Source organism: Macrobrachium nipponense, chromosome 2 (assembly GCF_015104395.2).
Source record: "Macrobrachium nipponense isolate FS-2020 chromosome 2, ASM1510439v2, whole genome shotgun sequence".
Taxonomy (NCBI): Eukaryota; Metazoa; Arthropoda; class Malacostraca; order Decapoda; family Palaemonidae; genus Macrobrachium; species Macrobrachium nipponense.
Genome location: NC_087201.1, coordinates 75,206,533 through 75,227,049, shown reverse-complemented (window position 1 = coordinate 75,227,049; position 20,517 = coordinate 75,206,533). Strand labels below are relative to the sequence as shown.

The 20,517-nt window shown below is 35.1% G+C and overlaps 1 protein-coding gene across 5 annotated transcripts in view; it reads left to right on the top strand.

Annotated features, from left to right (window-relative positions):
* Nucleotides 1-20,517, top strand: part of LOC135220669 (glutamate receptor 1-like) — a 713,951-nt gene that overhangs the window by 284,256 nt on the left and 409,178 nt on the right. The window contains exon 1 of one of the 5 annotated variants that reach the window (XM_064258039.1): nucleotides 18,266-18,347. The exons of 1 other annotated variant lie outside the window; for it this stretch is intronic. The gene's annotated coding sequence lies outside the window, so the exon portion shown is untranslated. Of the gene's footprint in view, nucleotides 1-18,265; nucleotides 18,535-20,517 lie in introns of those variants that run through there. 3 more of the 5 variants (XM_064258037.1, XM_064258040.1, XM_064258036.1) reach the window with 3 other exon arrangements.

The window sequence follows — 20,517 nt, the reverse complement described above, 5'->3', positions numbered from 1 at the left end:
TAGTATAAAGTGAATGGTTTCATCAACGGGAACCTTTGTAAAAAGCGATTCCACGTCAAAGCTGGCACCGAATGATATATATGAATCACGGTGATGTGATAATTATTCATAACAAGGCTATGTGGGTCAAACGTTCGAATTGGCTAACATGGTAGAGGGGGTTTCATATCGATTCTAATTACGAAAACAGAGTTCGACGGTGATTTGTAAGGTCAGAATCGATATAAACTTATAGCCTCTCTGTTGGCCGACTTGATAACGTCACTGTCCGTCCTGATTTCGTTCCTGTCCACTGGACGGTGGTTCGATCCCATGACGGGACGAAATTATTATCAACTAGAAATTCCCCTTCGGTACATATATGAAAATATATCAGCTTCCGAGGTAGAGCGAATTAGATATTAAAGGACATTTGTAGCTTGAATGATATTTATGAATCACGGTGATGTGATAATTATTCATAACAAGGCTACGTGGGTCAAACGTTCGAATTGGCTAACATGGTAGAGGGGGTTTCATATCGATTCAATTACGGTTACGAGAGTTCGACGGTGATTTGTAAGGTCAGAATTGATATAAACTTATAGCCTCTCTGTTGGCCGACTTGATAACGTCACTGTCCGTCCTGATTTCGTTCCTGTCCACTGGACGGTGGTTCAATCCCATGAGTGGACGAAATTATTATCAACTAAAAATTCCCCTTCGGTATATATATGAAAATATATCAATTCCGAGGTAGAGCGAATTAGATATTAAAGGACATTTGTAGCTCGAATGATATATATGAATCACGGTGATGTGATAATTATTCATATATATATATATATATATATATATATATATATATATATATATATATATATATATATATATATATATATCTATATATAGATATAGATATATATATATATGTGTATATATATATATATATATATATATATATATATATATATATATATATATATATATGTAATGTGTCTGTGTTTATACGTCTATATATATATATATATATATATATATATATATATATATATATATATATATATATATACTATATATATATATATATATATATATATATATATATATATATATATATATATATACATATATATATATATATATATATATATATATATATATATATATATATATATATATATATCGAGCTACAATGTCCTTTAATATCTAATTCGCTCTACCTCGGAATTAATATATTTTCATATATGCTTAACCGAAGGGGAATTTTTTCTCGATAATAGACTTGCCTGGATCGGGGCGCGATCCCAGGATCCTTTCAAATCCAGGAACGTCAGTGAAGCTTTTACCTACTTCACTACCGCGAGAGGCTTCACTGACGTTCCTGGATTTGAAAGGATCCTGGGATCGCGCCCCGATCCAGGCAAGTCTATTATCGAGAAAAAATTCCCCTTCGGTTAAGCATATATGAAAATATATTAATTCCGAGGTAGAGCGAATTAGATATTAAAGGACATTGTAGCTCGATATATGTATATGAATCACGGAAAAGTGATATGGACTTATATATCTATTATATATATATATATAGATATATATATATATATATATATATATATATATATATATGTAATGTGTCTGTATCGCTAATATATATATATATATATATATATATATATATATATATATATATATATATATACATATATATATTTAAATATATAATATATATATATAATATATATATATATATATATATATATATATATATATATATGTGGCTGTGTTTATACGTCTCATGTCAAGCCGAATGTGACGTGTCAATTCATTCTTATGCAAATACATTCATCAGAGCGCTCTGGCCCATAGTTTATATACACAAGCACATTTCAAGTGAGACATTAAATAGACAGGGGCGCCACGAATGTAACGCCCACGTTACATGCAAACGTTTGACTGCAAACGTTTTCATTATCTCTTGAATCGTTTATGTCTGGCGAGGGTTTTCTTTTGTTTAGTGAGACCTGAATCAAGTAGCAAATGCAACTCTATTATTATGGTCTTCAGTGGAGGCAGGTTCAACTAAAATATGAGCACCGGGTGGATTATTGCAAAAATGGATCACTGTCAGTTTGCATATTCGCACCTAAAGGAAGAAAAACCTGTAAACCAACAAATAAACAATGGTAATACACAAGCAGAGAGAGCTCATAGCCCAGCGCAGTGATTGCAAAATTTGAGCTCGACCTTCAAAGAAAGAAAGGCACCGAAAAAGGTAACAGAAAGGGAGAGAGACTACTGAATACATTCTGACACGTTTTACATCCCTCCTGCGACACTTCAAAGCCCCTTTCTCCATTGCCTACAAATGGGCCGGGAAGATCTCCCAGTGAAGGAAAACCGAAACGTAAACTAGCTGCAATAACACGAGCACTTTACGATCCTTCTCTTTGTAATATCGCCTTCCATAGAGAGGAGAGATGGGGCTCATGAATAACAAACCGGCGTTCGGCTCTGCCGTTTCACTTAGCGTTTCAGAGGGTCTGGATGAGGAGGCCAGGTGACCTGGTCGACCAGGGGTGGAGAGGGGCTGCTTTGACGCGTTCGGTTTATAATTCCTTTCCTCGCCGGGGATAGAATACGACGGTTCGTTGATTAATCACACCTTCCGTGACTATGCGAAGTTGTGAATAACAAGGGTATTCATTCACAGCTGCTTTCCTAGCGAGTAGTAGAATCCCACGGTTATTTGAATAAGTAAGCACCCTTTGTCGTGACTCTGTAGTTAGAGAATTTGTGAATAATTAGGGTATTCATAACTCCTTTCCGCGGAGTAATAGAATTTCACGATTCTTTGATTAATCACCTTTCTCGGGACAGTATTCTACTGTTCTTTGATTAAGTAACTACCCTTTATCGTGAATCTATGGTTAGAGAATTTGTGAATAATTAGGGTGTTGATAACTCCTTTCCGCAGAGTAATAGAATTCTACGATTCTTTGATTATTCACCTTTCTCGGAACAGTATTCTATGGTTCTTTTATTAAGTAAGTACCCTTTATCGTGACTCTATGGTTAGAGAAATTTTGAATAATACGGGTATTTATAATTCCCTTCCAAGCTAAGTAATGGAATTCGACGATTCTGTGATTGATCACCTTTTTTCGTGACTATGATTAGGGAATTTTTGAATAACCAGGGTATTCACAATTCCTTTTTTATGGAGTAACAGAATTCGACGGCTCTCTGATTAATCACCCATTTTTTCGTGAATGTGTGGTTATTTGATTTCTGATTAGGGAGAATAAGAGGGTTGAAGTGGTACGATTTTATGTTTTACTTGTTAGGAATTTGTTTATTATGGAAGATATATAACTAATATCTGAATTCCCTTAGAATAGATTATAGTAATTTTGCGACGTAAAATAAGAATTACGAATAGAAAAGTTGATTCAATCGATACTAGACAGGATAGTTAGAGAGGTCAAAGTCATCAGAATCATCTTTTTTAAATTCACAGTTTTTTTTTGGGGGGTGGGGGTTGCGTATGGATTGATCACTGATAATAAAAAAAGACTGATTCCCATTTGTAATCGACGCGAATAATCAGCAAGTTATGGCCACCAAAACTCTTAAGGTGATGGGGGAGAGTCGATGACTGTTGGTTTGGTTTCCCGTCGATATCATATAATATTGATACATGCAAGTTAATCGAATAGAATAGAATTTAGAATTTAGGCCAAAGGCGAAGTGCTAGGACCGTTGAGGTCATTCAGCTCTGAAACGGAAATTGACAGTAAAATGGTTTGAAAGGTGTAACAGGAGGAAAACCTTGCAGCTGCACTATTAAACAATTGTTAGGAAAGGGTGGAAAGTAAGATGGAAGAAAGAGAATAAGAACAGAGGTATAGTAAAAGGAATGAAAGGGGTTGCAGATTGGGGCCGAAGGGACGTTGCAAAGAACCTTGAGTAATCCCTACAGTATACATCGCATGAGATGCACTGACGGCACTATCCCCATATGGGGTGCAAATTAATTACCATAAGTGCAAGACGGAAAAGACTTATTGTTAATGGTTGTCAGTGATATATTGAAGCGACAAAAATTTGGCTCTGTATCCTAAATTTTGATCATATCCTAATGATCTAAGCCTGAAGGAAGGAAAAATTCAGCATATCGAGATTATATCTAAGAAGGGAGGGGTTTAATTGGTCAGTAAAAGAGCAAATGAGTCTCTCTTCTTTTCTTTTCTTTTCTTTTTGCAGGTTTTCTTATTCTGAGCTTGACTGAAATACGTATGAACACAAAACTATAAACAAAGGAAAATTACTAATACATATACTGGTTCTTTTCTCTAACACTAATTTAATACGATCTAAAGTTATAAAAGTAAATAGGTTGGTGTTATTTTTGTATAAATATAAAAAAATCTATTACGAGATTGAGAAAATGCATTAAATGGAAGGTGAAAATAGACAAAATGATTTCCACATAATAGTTCAATTTTCTTATCTGAACTCTTTCACCTCACTCCTCCCAGATTAGAGCGTCATCACACAATATGATCATCCACTAATGATCTCATTAACCATTATTATCCTTAAAACGATGGTTAAGTTCGTTCTATAGCCTCTGCTCTAATTAACATCTCATTTGCTTCTGCTAATCTCCGGGTTTATACAAAGGTTAATGAATGTGGGGGTGAATTCTCATCGATTATTTGTTAATTGCTGTAGAGAAAAACTCTTTTGTTTTTGCAGCTTCGGGTACATTAAGGAGTATAAAAATGGTCTCGCCGTTCTGCAAACAAAAGCAACCAGGAGCATAGTTAATTATGCAGCAATTATTGTGTCACTAATAATCTGTGTATTTGCCCATCTAAGCCGTTTAGAGTAGGAGTGTAATTAGACGATATGCGGTATTTGTTTACAAGTAAAGTGAAGATACTGAAGTACTAAGACTTATTGTGTTACTGCAAATCATAAATGTAAGTAAGAAACGTTGATGAACGTGTTGCTATCTAAGAAAATATACATTTGAAGATAAGGGTTGTCAATGGTAAACAAGGAACACCCTTATTCTCCAGTTTAAAGACGCTTATGTACATATCAATGTAAGGAATCAAACTTTTTATGGAAAAGGTCTTGTGTAGCTCCAGAATATATCGGGCAGCCGAGGGTGTTTGCTTTGCCTAGTCTTAGTCCAGAACATTTTTACTCAGATTTTATCAATACATTTGAGTAGTTTTCATAGAATCTTTGGCTTTTACATTCACTCAAAGGGGATCCATTGTACCCATTACGGGATTTGGAAACAAAGTGGAATTCTTATGTACGAGGTATTTATTTCCAAGGTTTTTTTAGTGACAAGCGTCTCCAAAACGTGTGAAGAATTCGAGAAATTAAGAAAGCATTGTGGTAATTACAATTACGTACCTGTCTGGTAAAAAATGTGACCAATATCTGGTATATGTGTAATTAAAAGGTAAGAACAGCAAGAGATGTTACAGGAAATACGTTATTTTTTTCCAGATAGGTCGGAATAGGTGACTAGTGCATTTAAATAGTCAAAAACTCCGAATTCTTAGGATCTATGTTTATCCAACAAACCTGAACCTAGATTTCTTGAAGTATGAATATTGGTGTTTTGTGGTTTTGCCTTTTCTGCCCTTTCTGGCCAAAATAGAATAAAGAGATCTCTACTTTATTAGTTCATCGTAAAAAAAGATATACTATAAAAACGTAGCATTAACTATTCAGCTTTAAGTAATTTTTATTAGTTAATCAGTATTAGAACATTTTTATTATTGTGCATAATGTCCATTGATTACTTTAACTCTTCAAGCAAACTAATGAAAAACAGAATGCCATAAGGTGAATAAATAGAACTTACAGTATTAAACAGTATAAATAAATGTAAAAGAAAAAAAAATATTGTCATAAACATTTCTGCGAGTGAATATAGTCTCACAATTTTCAGAGCTCCAAACGTTTGATGATGCGAGCGTTGAAGTGTTATTTGTTTTATACTAAGCTTGCTGCTCAAATGTAAGAGGAGGTCTAACATGGAATATGATCCAAACCCCTTTTTAAGAGGACATGTTATCCTACCGCACTATATTGCAAATGAAGTACTACATATACTTCAAGAGCTACAGTTAGGAAAGCTTACACATGTTTTCATGTGATATCAGCAATTTGGATATAAAGATAGTATATTATTATTAACAAGTAAGACCAGTAGAAAATATGTTCAGGTTTCTTCGGCGCACTCGAGTTTTCTGTACAGCTTATAATCAAGGCCACCGAATACAGATCTATTTTTTGCTGGTCTTTGTATAATACTATATGAGCCGCGGTCCATCATCCTATTACTAATGAATTCTGGTGCCCATCTTCAACTAGCCATGATTTTCGATTGTACATCCAGCCTCTACCTAAATAGGTGTAAAGGCAGCAGGTGCTAGTGGCTTGGGTTGGGACCCCAAATCCAGGTACCACCGGCTGGGACAGCGGGACCTGATGCTTACCACAGGCAAGATGTAACTCCCTGAAGGTAATTGCATAAAGTACCCAGTTACCCAGAACAGAAGTGTCATAATAAATGCACAAAATGTGAAACAAAAATTACTATTCCTCATATCCTGAAAACAGAATTATACATACCAATTATATCACTGGCCTGCGCTGTTTGCAAGGCCTAACATATAATACCTGATTTCAGGCCAGTTATTTTGCACTGAATCTAAAAATCAGGCTCATTTTACTCAATCAGATCAAGTTAATGAAATATTAGTACACTAAAAATATCCAAAATTTCGGTCTATTTGTAGGTGAATGAAACACAATATTGAAAATATTAGCCTGATTTATTCACAGAAGGTTTACAAAATATTTTGAAGAGATAGCAAGAAGAGTATAATGAACTAAGGAAGCTACTCATGAATGAATGGTCTCTTCCGTTTGTGCTGAGAAGACTCCACAGCCCTCTTCAGGCACCAGCAGTAGTCGGCCAGAAAGTTGACATTCCATCGGCGTTGATAGCGTTCCACCATAATACTGATATCTTGGTGAAACCGCTCACCCTATTCTTCACTGAAGTCTCCACAATCCGCTGGAAAACAGTCCAGATGACCTGAGGAAGTGCATTTTCACTGACATGCGCGCACCAAGTTGGCGGAAATTCTCCCTTGACTCATCAACCACCTTCTGATACTGGGAACTTCTGTGGTTACCTAGGAAGTTTGCAGTGACTGACTTATGGGACAACCAGCCAGAGAGTTCAGCAGGATTCTGTGCATATCAAAACTAGCGTCCTTGATGAGTTCCCTTATTTGAGGACCATCAAATATACCTACCTCAACGTTCTCCATGCTCTTCTGTTGAAACTTCTGATGGGGGAAAGCAAATCCTCTACCTTGCCTGTCCAATGCCTTTACAAAGTTCTTCATGAGACCGAGTTTGATGTGGAGGGGTGGAAGCAATATCTTGCTCGGTTCAACCAAAGGGTGGGACAGAACGTTGTGTGACCCAGGTTTTAATCCTTGTCTTGAGTGCCCAACAGGGATCGATGAAAACTTATTTCCGTTATTCGCAAAAATTGCCTTGAGTCTTCTGTTAGATGAGTCAATGAAGTCTCCATTCCATAGCATCGTACTTCAGACCAAGTAATTCAATCAGGTCAGCAATATTGTTACGGTAGACCAGTGAAGATGCTTCATCAAACGAACGTGAAGAATTTTCTAAATTCTCTCTCACGGTCCCGATACCAATAGAATGTTGTTCCTGGTGCCATTAGACGTTTTTCTCGAAGTTAAGAACCCAGTAGCTGAGCAGACTCCTTGGAAAGGTTCAGGCCTCGTGTCAGGTCATTGAGTTCGGCTTAGGGTCAAAGGCACCGGTTGGTCGTCCTCTTCTGGCCTGTATGCACCACACTCCGCTGTATCAGTCATGTCACTAGATTCTGAATCAGAACTAGATTCCATGGTAACATTTGGCTCAGTAACAGGAAGATCAGGGCCATGGGGGACTGGCTTTATCGCAGAAGGAACATCAGGGTATTGAACATGGTGCTTGTTCTTGCGATTGATGTAAAAGTAGCAGTCGGTAACATGATCTTTCCCTTCCCTCCATACCATTAGGACACCAAATGGCATACTCTTCCTTTTCTTGTTCCTCCAATCCCGTAAATTATCTACACAGGTTTTGCAGCAGATAATAGAAGCGAATGGCTTATCCTGGTCCCCTAGTTTGATATGCCCTTTTCACAAAATTCGTGATGTAGCACAAACTATTTGGATGGTTTTTACACTTCCGATCCATTTTCATGCATATCTAGATCTGAAAAGAGAAATGAAAATAATTATTAAAGGTTACCCACGACCCGCTTTTGCAAAAACAAAGCTCATAAACGCTTGGATAATTGCAATATTTTGGAAAAATATGCTGGAATGAAAATAGACTATATCTTAGAAACCAGATCTGACCCAGGAAAATGAACTGCATTTTTTAATTAAGCTGCAAAAAGGGTCAATCAGTTGGAAAACTCTTGACCTTTGCAAAAAGGTTTTGAAACACAGGCCAGTGATTTAAAGCCTAAACATGAAGTCATGGCACTTAAGGAATTGCTTAAAACGAGGAATGTTTGGTATTAATTTGAGAGCGTCTATCAACAAAGAATTACAAGAGGTGGAAGCAGTGTAACAGTTTTCTCGAAGTTAACCGTCATCTGGCCATTTCCCATAGACGGAGATAGAACTGGATTCTGTGAGTGATCAGACGGAAATACGGGTCGTCGAAAGATTACCGAAGGTCTAGTTAAGAGGATTAACGAATTACAAAGGAATAAGTCCTGTGGAAATCGGATAACAAATTATGATAGGGGTGAGCGTTGCAGAATGAGGAGGATGACTTTATCTCCATTAGTTGTGAGATTCCAATAAAAATGGTGGATAATCGTAATTGGCAGTCGTGAGGTTTACTGTTGGAAAGATTGGTTAATGTCCTCGACTCCTGTTCATGAATGGCTTTATCTTGCTCTATCTGGCTTCGTCAGACTGAATTTTTTTCATTTATTGTATCCAGTAGGGGGTTAGTGCCGTCAGTGCACCTCACGTAGCACATTGTAGGCATTACTTAAGATTCTTTGCAACGTCCCTTCGGCCCCTAGCTGCAACTTCTTTCATTCTTTTGGCTGTACCTTCGTTCATATTCTCTTTCTTCCATCAAACTTTCCATCCTCTCTAACAATAATTTGTTTCAACTGGGACGCTTTCCTCTTGCTATATTTTTCAAACCTTTTTACTGTCAATTTCCTTTTCAGCGCTGTATGACCTCACAGATCCAGCCTAAAATCTATATCCAATTCTATTCATTTATTGAATGATGTAAAATTGTAAATTCCATATTAGTGCTATAGCTTTCTCACGACAATTCGTAAATAAATACTGACATATGACAAAAAAACCAAATTGATGTTTTCCCTTCAAGTTAAGTATTTTTTTTTTCTATTTCTGTAGAGTTTTAGAAGCGTTATGTATTTACATACAGAGCTTTGTCTCCACTTATACGTACACCCTCATGTCTGTCTGGCTGTCAGTCTATCTATCTATCTATCTTTCTATCTATCTATCTATCTATCTATCTATCTATCTATCTATCTATCTAATCTAATCTATATATATATATATATATATGTGTGTGTGTGGTGTGTGTGTGTGTGTGTGTATATATGTATATATAATCCGAAAGTTATACAACCTATTTGTATGTATGTATGTATGTATGTATACATACATACATACATACATATAAATAGGTTGTATAACTGTCGGCTTCATAATAGCTATCAAAGAGACATCCAGGAAAAGGCATAAGCACATAATCACAGTTTATTAAGGCCGACGGCGTTTTGCAATGTCACATTGCATTATCAAGGCCGAAACTGAGCTCAGTTTTGGGCTTGATGATGCAATGTGACTGGGAAATACCGTCGCCCTCAATAAACTATGATTATATGCACTGATGCTTTTTCTTTGATGTCCTTTTGATAATTATATATTTATATATGTATACATATATATATAATTATATATATATATAAAATATTATAGATATATATATATATATATTATTATATATATTATACAAAAAAAAATATGAAATATATATATATTATATATATAGTATATATATAATATATATATATATACACACACATATATTATACTAATATATATATATATATATATATATATATATATATATATATATATAATGTATTATATATATATATATATATACACATATATATATATATACATATATATATATATGTATATATATATATATATATATATATATATATGTACTATATATATATATATATATATATATATATATATATATATATATATATATATATATATATATATAATATTAAATGAGTTTTTAGACCAAATGGCACTCGTTTAAACCAGAAATTAAACAAACTACTAACAGGCAACTACCTACCCTCTTGTGGCAGAAACTCTCCGGGCATTAGCTGAAATGAAAGCTAGACTGAAATGAATTCCCGTAGATACAAAAATATACTTTTTATTTCCCAAATTAGCTAACATTTAAATGGTACAAAATGGATTAATAAAATGGAATACAATGAATTATCCTTGACCCAAAAAACCATTAAACTATCGTTTTCTTCTCTAAATTAGGTTTAGGTAAGTACCCCCTGTAATCTCACTATGTCCGACTAACCACACCATTTTAATAAGTCAAATAAGTCAGAGAATCCATTTTTCTATATGGTGACATTGAACCAATCTGAAATAAAGAGATCGCAATTATTAAACCACTTCACCCGTGAAAGTTAATCAAAAGGAATGTGTACCGCACCACACTTCTCTTTCTCCCACATATTTATTATCACTACAAAGGTTAACTTTTTCAAAGTTCTGTCTTACGTTACCTTATTCGATGGGTCTGCAAAATTTCTCATACCTCTCAACACCTTCCAGGTGTGTTCCGCACCCTGTCACAAGTAATCAAAGAGTGCCCTCTCTTATCCTTATTTCTCATCACCAAAGCCATATATCGTTTGCTACGAACACACATGCAGACACGCCCTGCGGGGCACCCAGCAAACATGGGTGCCCCATGTCCATATATATATTATTATATATATATATATATATATATATAATAATATATATATATATATATATATATATATATATATATGTGTGTGTGTGTGTGTGTGTGTGTGTGTGTGTGTGCGTGCGCGTTTATGTGTGTATGCATTTCTACTATATTCAGAAATTAGCATTCATGAAGCTGGTCGAGCTATCACTGGCATAAACAAGGAGCTGTAAAAAGAATATGTTTGTCGATGTGACGCAAGATAGGATTGTCTAAACTGAAGTCCACTAAGAGAGAGAGAAAAAAACTTAATTTTCTTGGAATTGGAAAGTAAACCCGAACGTATGCAAACTTTTGATCATCCTTCAATGGATAGAGAAAAAGTGCTAAAAACTGCATTTTTAAGTTTGCCCTTCGAACGCACCAGACATCAAAAGGGGAAAGATTAATATTGAATTTTCTTTGATTCATACCAAGGCAAACTGCTGCAGGCTGAGAATTAAAAATTCTCTGTAAAGAGAAGAACCATATTACGTGGAGAGAGAGAGAGAGAGAAAGAGAGAGAGAGAGAGGAGAGAGAATGAACGTTAATTATTTGTTAACTTTACGTTTTGCTTGATAAATAGCAATCGTTTACATTTTTCATTACCACGCGCACACACACACACACACACACACACACACACACACAGAGAGAGAGAGAGAGAGACCATTATCCGTTGATCTTAATTTATGCATGAAAAAAGCTACCTGGTAAAAGTCTAGTTACAACACAAACAGACAGACAGACCGACAGACGGATAGTGCGAGTGTTAACCTAGATATTTCCGGCCTTATACTGTGGAAAAAAAACGGTTGAAAATAAACCTCTTTTTTTATATTTCACTATTTAATTGAGACTAATAAACAAAAAGAATTTGTTGTGGTGTTCATAAGGGGACAGTAGATAAAAACTGAAAGTATATTTATAAATAAATAAATTAATAAGTAAATAAATATATATAGATATGTACGCTATACACACATACTCACTCACACACACACACACGCATATATATATATATATATATATATATATATATATATATATATATATATATATATATATAAAGTTGAAGAGGCGTGCAGCTTAGTAAGACAAAAGCTACTTTGTATTTATAGGTAATATACCTTATCAGGTAGTTAGGGATTTTTACTTTCAAGAGCCGGATAGATAGAGAGAAGGATCAACAGACAGATAGATAGATAGATAGGTAGTACTGAGCCATTTCATCTCCTGTCTGTCATCCAGGGATTTAATTGAATGGTAATGAGTAATTAGCAATTGTATTCAGTATTAGTGCTTAGAGTAACGGTAGGAGAAGCGAGTGAACTATTATTTTAAACTTCGTAAACCACATCTACGAATGTACTAGTTTTCCTGTTCTTGAATTTAAATAGTAAAAAATAACAGTCCATGCTCTATTCAAAACATGAGTTTGTATATGTGGTAAAATATAGAATAAAATGGATAGTTTTAATAATTAACACTGACTGAAGGGTTTTAATCAGGTAAAGGATTTTGTAATGAATGGTAAGCCTCAAGGACCTGAAATTTCCACGAGGGCGTCTGGTGCACACACACACACACACACACACACACACACACACACACACACACACACACACACACACAAAATAAATTCATCGTTAAATATAGCGTGCAGTTCCCGTAGACCTTTAAAGCTGACCTCCATCCTTATGATAAATTTTCCACGTTGACTAGTATTACTTCAACCTGCCTGTTAACTTCAATTTAATTCATGATCACGAAAATCTCTTTTATGTCATTTTCGTCACTTCAGGGTTGCTCTGTGAGCGAGAGCTCGCCTTGGTATAGGGCCAACATAATCTCTAGCAGCTCAAAATTGAGTAGAATAAACAAAATATAGTTGAGACATTGGCAATCTAAACTGCTTTAAGTGTGACCACATGGCAGCAACGATCAGTTCTGAAAGAAAACTTTCGCAGGATCCTTGCTGGAAAGGATGCAATTTGGGAGGAGAGCAAGTGGTAATGCCCTTTGAAATGTTTTTTTTTAATGTTGAGCTATTTCTCCTAAGTAACTGCAATGTAGGGGGATTATTTTTATGAATTGCATTTCCTTCATTTGATTTAGCCTTTGTTTTTATTATCATCGAAAGTTGGTAACCTTAAAGAGCTTGGCATAAACTGGGAGTTCATCGTATTGAAAAGACAAGGAAGTGATCATAAGGATGAACTCGAAATTTTGAATGCGGATGTGATTTTTCATGTTACCTGTACAGATTTCAAGTGTAAGTAAATGCCTGATAAATAAAATTTTGCTGGGAATGTTTTTTTCGTGGTGTTTTTATAAGCGTTTTGCTGTTTATTTTACCAGAATATAAACGTACGAAACTTCGTTTCGTGAGTTTATAGTCCCTTTGATATATTGCTTGCAATATAATTTTATGTCATTTGTATTTACAGCCTTAAATACCTGAAAATATATTGAAAGCGATGTTGGTGTTATTTTTCACATACTTGTCAGGTATTTGCAGGGTCTCTGCGTCAGTACTACACTTGAGACATTTTTTTGATAAAGTGCATAGACATTACAACAGAGAAGACATTTTCTTATTCATGTAAAAGCAGTTAATAATGACTTCGATTTGCGTCTCGTTGTCTTTCATCGTATAGTTAATTGTTTATAAGCTAGTGTATTATTACACATGACGGCAAAGCGTTCAAGAAACGGCCGAAACTCTATTCCCATTCAATTAACGCGTCATTGTCAAATGGGCCGAGAATGAAATTAGGTCTGGTGGTCTGATGTTCATACGTTGAAATCCAGGCCAGCAGTCGAATAGACGAGGTTCAATGAGAAATTTCGACATCTGAAGAATAAACAATATAATTTTGTTTCTACGGTTTAGTGTAAAAGCAAGGGTCGAGGTTACTGAATAAGGAAAAATGACGAAGCGAACTAAGTATGAAAACATATGTAACACCCATAAAACTGTTCTCTGGGAACTGCCATCCAAGTCCGTTGGAAGTGTACATCAGGAAAAGGCAGCAGGTGCACTTCACAGAATGTCACTTTTTGTAAGAGCTTTCCGAGGCACACACACACACACACACACACACACACACACACACACACATCATATATATATATATATATATATATATATATATATATATATATATATATATAGGCCCATTAAAACACTTTGGTTTAAAGCTAAGGACACTATATATTTCGGTGGGGTGACTATCACCCTATCAAGCACCCTTATCACTGCTCGATAAGAGTGGTAGTGCGACAACCGAAATATAGTCCTTAGTTTTAAACCACAGTGATTTAATGTGGCCTTTTATATATTTGAGACGTATCCTGTTTTAAAAAGAATTTATTTACACATACACGCACACAAGAAGACACAGGACAACCACACACACACAAATATATATATATAATAATCAATTATATTAATATATATATAAATTAATATAATATTATATAATATCTATAATATATAGTATATAGTATACACACACACATATATATAATATATATATATATATTCATAAAAAACAATTGGAAAGGGTTCTTTTAAGGTAAAAGCAGTTGTGAAGGTTTTTTTTATTGTGGCTTATTGCCATCAGATAAATAAACTTCATGGGTGTTCATTCAGCAGCTGATAAGTTTCCAACTTTTGATAGACAAGTGTCATCATTTGGTCTTATTTCATTACGATTGTCTGGAGCGAGCGTGACGGGTCTTTCATTGAGAGTGTACTTTTTGGCTATAAGCTGTTGCCTATTTCCGTATATATATGACGACCACAAGGGGATAGCTTCTAGTTTTCATTTCACTTATTTCCTTGTATGTGAAGAATTGACTTCGAATAGAAAGTGCAGAACTGGTCGATCTTTTCCATTTTCCTCTATAAAAGAATCAAAATCTCATAAATGTATCAGACTTTTCGATCCTTCTCCATGCCTCGCTTGCCCTCTTGTGCTCGAATGTTTATGCAAAGATAGTATCTAAATTATTTTAGCAGGGGAAGGACTTAGTCATCCAAAGGAGCCAGGAACTTTATTAAAAACACGAACGAAACTATTGCCATATAATTCACGTATCTTTGTTTAATGGGAAACATAATTTCAGATGATTGAAATTGCAGGAAGTATTTCCAAGAATGCGAAGCCCTAAACATAATCAATACAAACTCTTTGTATTGAACAGGAACGATTAAACGGGGTTGAAGGAATCCAAGAGATCAAAGATAGCTCAGACATAGGAAAGATTTGACAAAATCTACATTTGTCCCTGGCAATGAAAGCCAACACCAAAATAAATTTTAAATTGTACACTGTTGGACGATACTTATTTACCGAGCCAGTTCGTAAACAAGCTTCTTTTTTTGTGTTTTACCTTATATTAATGAAAAAATCTAGTTTCCGAGTTTTCACATAAAGTGATGAATTTCTTCAGATGCTTAGTAATATCAAACTTCAAAACAAAATTGAACAGTAGCTTCAGCTACTTCATCCACATGATTAACCAGAATGTCAATAAGTTTCCATATTGACATTGCCAGTGTTTGTCATCACCCCTTTTTCTATTGCTCTCTCAAACGAATTATAAGAAAATGCTTTCAATACGTTTTGTAACAAAAAAGAACTTGGTATATGTATGCGCACAGGCACACGCACATGTACACACATGCACACACAAATATATGTGTATATACACACAAATTTATGCGAAATAATAAGTTAATCACAGAGAGAACGTGAAGGAAATTGATAAAAATTTATGGATGAATATGAAGAGGCATTGCAAAGGCAAACTGATAGGTCAACGGGAAAATGGATCTCGAACTCAAAGATGAAGTTAGAAACTATCGGGGTCTAAACAATCGAAGGTCCAGAAGCTATGAATGGATGACCAAGGTGTATAAGGTATGCAAGAATGATGGAAATATTCCGAAGAAATTGTTGAGAGGAATAATTGCTCCTTGTAGGCGTGTGTCGTAAGGAGAGGGGACTGAGAACTACAAGGAGGATATACATTATAATTTTGATTGAGGACGACTGAAGAACTGAGAAGGAAGAGCAGCGTGTAGTTATTTGAGAAGTTTGAGAGTAAAGAAAACTGGTACAAGACCCTCATTGAACTAGAAAGAGCTTATAATAATATAGAAAGAAATTCAATGCGGAGTATCAAGAAGACCGAGAATAAAAATGATTGTTATGAAAGCGAAGTATGCGTTAGGATATGTAGACTGGAGAGTGACCTGTTAGGTGTGAACGGGAGTCCGAGATCAATATTAGACCTCAATGGGTGTTCAAAGTGTGTATCGATGCAGTGATGCAAGAAGTCCGGAAGTCCAATAGATGTAGGTTTACAGTTGTGTGACGAGTCGTGTAAACTGTGTAGAAAGGTTAATGTTTTTCAATGATACATTATTGATTGGAAATAGTGAAGAAAAGAGCAACATAAAGTAATCGTGAGCAGATGTAAGGTTATGTGCATAAAAATGGAAGGTCGAAGAACAATGGCTGATCCATTTCTAGAGTAAACGTATTAGATCACGGTAGGAAGGATGACGGGAAAGGAGAACCATAGAATAAGTGACTTGGGGTTATGCAAATGATTTGGAGGAGACATCAAGTGTTCAAGAAAGCTGAGGTTGGTATGGTTGAGCCAACTTTCCCTGATGGAAGGAAGTGTAGATGGTGAAGGCAATAAAAAAATCGTCAAGGCTGCTGAGATGAATTGTTTTCATAACAATGTGGAGTAAGAAGAATCCAAAAGGCGAGAAATGCGGAGATACGCGAAAGTGATAAAAAGGCTTGCGCACCTGAAAGGAAAAAACTCTCCATAACTTCATTTAAGTTCCTCTTTTTAGTTACATTAACAATGTTTCTTCTTCGTCAAGCTAAAGAAAAAAAAAATCAAGCGGAAAACGACAATTGTTAATAAGATGACAGGTAATTTAGCAATGCACGATAATTACCAAACCGAGCCGCTCTCCAGAAAATCTTGTAAATATGTCTTGAGAAAGAAAAAGAGGCAGAGACAAAGAAAGCGCAAAAAAAACTGCTCCTGCTCTGTATTAGCAGAGAAGAAGATTGCCAGAGAGAGAGAGAGAGAGAGAGAGAGAGAGAGATAGAGAGGAAGAAAGAAAAACGAGGGAATCAAGCTGAAAGAAGGACTCCCCCTCCGGCCATTATTAACACTTCAAACAAGGATGGGGGCGATGCTCCCTAACCGAGAAAAATCCGTTTGTACCCAGTTCAACTGGCTTAGTAATGAATCCAGTGAAACTAGCTCAGAAACGTTCTTAACCTTTTCTTCAAATCCCGTCCTACTGAAGTCTTCTCCGTTTTTATTTTTAATTTTTTTTAAAAATTTAGCGGCTACTATTGTAGGCCTAAGCTCATCATTTTCACTAAGTTGCAATGACTGTTATTATTGTCTAAATTGTTAAGGCTGCTGCTGATAATTATTTTGCGTTAAAATGTTGCCTATTCTTCAGGATGACTTAGACTTGAATATTGAATATACGGATTCCTGGTTTTGGATGGGTCTGAGTTTTCAAGCTACGGATTTCCAATAGATGTTTTACGTCTCAGTTGTTACATTTAAAGTAGTTCACTGAATTAAGTTTGTAATGATAACAGTAGAAATAGCCTTAGTAGTGTTAAGTAAAAGAGAGAGAGAGAGAGAGAGAGAGAGAGAGAGAGAGAGAGAGAGAGAATGCGCACGAAAAAAAAAGAGTGCATTCTTTACAAATTTCAATGTTCCGCATATGAAAATGTGTAAACAATATTCAACCAAAATATTGTTTGTGCCATAAAGCTATTTTTTCATGAATTTACTAGACTACACATCACAAACAAGGATTTCTGGCCTCCGCACTAAGAGACACATGCCGATTTGGAGCCGACATCTGCGATCGAAAACGAAACGGCTTTTGTTTAAGAAAAGAAAGAGGGAGAGAGAGAGATATGGTTCAGTTTCTTCTGTTATTTCTTAAAGGGGGGGAAAAGCAAAGGAAAATGAAAACATTTCCACGTTCCGCACTCGAGGGGGAGAAGAGCCGTGTGCTCCCAGAAGACATCGTTCGCCTGGCAGTGAAACTTGTGGGAATGCTGGGGCGGGAACTTGAGTGCTGGATGCTGGAAGGGTGTCAGTATTTGTGAAGCGCGTGAGAATGGTGTGTTATTCCTCTTGCCATTTGCTCCGCATGAACTGCCCCCGATTCGCCTTTCGATAAGGCAGTGAGCAGGCGGTTTCTGAAGCTGCTCGGATCGCATATCAATACCCTGTGAAGGCTTCCGAATTGTCTGTCCCTGATTAATCCGTGTAAATATTCCGGCGCGAGAGAATTCCCGCTGTAAAATGTACGGGAGGACGTTATATACATTACAGTGAATGTATTTGTTTTAGGCAGTGAAATAGTTATTTGGATAACATGGTGGTGCAAAGCATAACACGCGATGGGTGGTCTTGATATCTAATAAAAAGCGACATAAAAAAATGGTGTATATGTGATCGGAAATGCATTCCGTAGACAATGACACACGTGTATGTCGGTCGATGTATGCTTGATTGTTGCCTTAATACATGCACATTTGCATATGGTTCCGTATTCACGTAAGCGTGACAGTGCCCTTTTGCATATATATATATATATATATATATATATATATATATATATATATATATATAAGATATATATATATATATATATATATATATATATATATATATATATATATATATATATATATATATATATATATATCTACACAAACATTTTTAAAAATAAATATATATAAATATATGTATATATATAATATATATATATATTATAAATAAGTATATATATACATACACGTATATACTACATACCATACAATAATATATATATATATATATATATATATATATATATATATATATATATTTATATATCATATATATATATATATGTGTGTGTGTGTGTGTATGTGTGTATGTGTGTGTGTATGTATTTGTAAGGGAGTCACGAGGTGTATGTGATTAGAAAGAGAGAAGTAATGGGAGAAAGAGAGAGAGCGAAAGAGTGAGAGAGACAGAAATCAAATCAACTGACGATTGATCTCTCAAATACCCGATATCATGAGAAAAAACATTACATTATTTACCACCGATAAAGGACGATTTCCATACCGGAAATAAAGACCACAGAGACAGTCCCTTTGAAGTCTCTCTTTTAAACATCTCTCTGCAAAGTGTATATTTGATTTGAACGTGAAAGGGATATGAAATGATGGCTGGAAGAGGGCAGCAAGGTGAATGGTGCTCGCTCGTATATTCGTTATGAATAAATGACACCCCTTCGGGTAGATTTCTCACATAAGAAAAGAAAGAGTAGGTGAATGAACAGTAAGAATAAGGGAGCCCGACGTCATGCATTGAGTGGATGCAACACTGTCACACAAGCGTAAACAAAGGGAAGAACAGCTGTTCTATGTGGGCGTAGGGTTTCAAAGACTGCCCTTCAGCGGAGTTTCCAGGAAACTCAAGCGGATTAACAATACTTCAACCGGAGGGGAGAGGAATGGTGGACGCTGAAGGGAGAAACAAAAATTCGTTTTTAATATCATTAGAGAGTGAACAGTAGATTATTTTGTAGTTAGATAGATCGGTACATGTAGAAAAAACAAGAAAAAATGTGTGGAATTTTAACTGTTTTGGAATTATTATTATTATTATTATTTATTATTATTATTATTATATTATTATTATTATTTATTATTTATTTATTATTATTATTATTCATTATTTTATTAATCCTTATTATTTATATGTATTATTATTATTTGTAAATCTTTATTAATTATAATATTATATAATAATAATAATTAAATTATGATTATTATATTATTTTCGTCTGGCCTATAGTAAATCAAAACTACTTTTTAAGAATTGCTTGTCCTAAAGTGTGAAAAGAAAAATGAAGATAAAATGGTCATATTGTGAAATAGAACCCTGAATACTAACCAGCAATGAAACGTATGAATAGGTAAATAAATAAACAGGGAGACTTTCCCCAGCCTTGTGAAAAGTGAACGTTTGCAGCGTAACATGAAATATTTCGAACAATAGATAAGAAGACAAAGCGAGACACAAAATCAATCTGCAACAACAGTCGCCCCCACAGAAACAAACAGCCATTTGTAGCTACCAGAATGTCACCCGAAAAAAAGGAAAGAAAAACAGAAAAGAAAAAGGCTTGAAAAAGATGAGGTAGCTCGTGAGCAGAGATAAACAGTGGAGCCGAAAAAATGTTGATTGGACAGAGTCAGGAAACTGCCATTGGGAAAAATAAAGAGGTAAAA